Raw genomic sequence first — 1889 nt, forward strand, 5'->3', positions numbered from 1 at the left:
TCCCATATATATATATATATATATATATATATATATATATAATGAGTGTGAGTATGTGTGTGCATGTGCGTGCATGCATGTGTATATGTGTATGTGTGTATACATATATAAACATATACATATATCAGTATCTATATCTATCTATCTCTCTATATATTCATATATATACATTTATTTGAATATTACTATATATATGGATATATATGTATATATACATATGCTTATATGTATTTATATATATGTATATATATATATTTATATGCATATACATGCATATATATATATACATATATATATATATTTATATATATATGTATATATATGTATATATATATATTTATATATATGTATATATATATGTATATATATATATATATATATATATATAATATGTATGTACATATATTTATATATCTTTCTATATATCTATATAAATATATACATAAATACATATATATAAAAAATATATATATATATATATATATATATATATATATATATATATAGCTCCATGTGACTCCATGTGACTTCGACGTTTTCACTGCAAGCACGTACCAACTGAACAGGGTCTCCTGTTAGGCCCCCAAAATCATGGATCTTGGTCTTGGAGACTGCTAATCCGAGGGGCTTCACTTCATGGTAAATGCATCAAGAACTGCCACTAGGGTTTCCATAGATTCAGATAGAATAGCAACATCATCAGGAAAGTCAAGGTCTGTTGCCTTGATATTGCCCAAAGTTGCTTCACAGTGATTTTGCACAGGAGCTCTACCCAGTCCATGCAAGTGTTGAAAAGTGATGGTGCAAGAACACAGCCTTGCCTCACACCTGAACTAACAAGGAAGAAGCTTGACAGGCCCCCACCACACTTTACAGCACTTTCAATGTCTGTATACATGTTCACTATTAATCCAATAATCCTTATTAGAATTCCTCTTAGTTTCAGGACCTCCCAGAGTGATTTGTGATGCACGTTATCAAACGCCTTCTTGAGGTCAATGTAAGCTGCGAGCAGCCCCCGTCCGAACTCATGACGGCGCTCTACAATGACTCGAAGCGCCAGAATATTGTGGCGTTACCGGGAATGAATCCAAATTGCTCCGGCCTCTGGTGCCTCAGCAGATGTTCTCTGATACGTCTCAGTAGGATGTATGCAAGTACCTTGCCTGGTATACTGAGTAGTGTAATGCCTCGGTGATTGCTGCAGTCCCACCGATCCCCTTTCCCCTTCCAGAGAGGGATGACCACACCCCTCAGCAAGTCAGGGGAATGGCATGCAAACCCCTTGCCATAGGTTCTCTACCAGCCTTTAACAGTTTAGCTGGGATGCCACAACACCTGCTGCTTTACTACTCTTCAGCTTGGAGATTGATATATATATATATATACATATACATATATGTATATATATATGTATTTATATATAAATACATATAAATATATGTATATATATATATGCATAATATATTTATATATATGTATATACATATACATATAAAAATCATATTTGTATATATATATATACACACACATACACATACACATATATGTTTGTGTATGTATATATATATATATATGTTTGTGTTCATAACCCATTGATTTATTTACAATGGCTCTTCTACAGTGGCATATTTGAGGTTTTCGTTCCTACAGACCAAACCTTCATTACCTCCTATTGTCCTGTAATCCATCCGGTGTCTGTCTCCAAGAGACTTTATCGTCCAGTACTGATTCCCAATTATCATTTTGTAACATCTCTCACTATCATTGTCGCCTCTATACCCATCCTTCAAGAAACACTCCCGTGCTCAGTTATACATATCTTTCTCTGCTGGATCACAATTATTTCAGTTTACCTTTCCCTCTCCCCTTCTAATGACCTTATAGCC

The sequence above is a fragment of the Penaeus chinensis genome, chromosome 16 (assembly GCF_019202785.1).
Source record: "Penaeus chinensis breed Huanghai No. 1 chromosome 16, ASM1920278v2, whole genome shotgun sequence".
Lineage (NCBI taxonomy): Eukaryota > Metazoa > Arthropoda > Malacostraca > Decapoda > Penaeidae > Penaeus > Penaeus chinensis.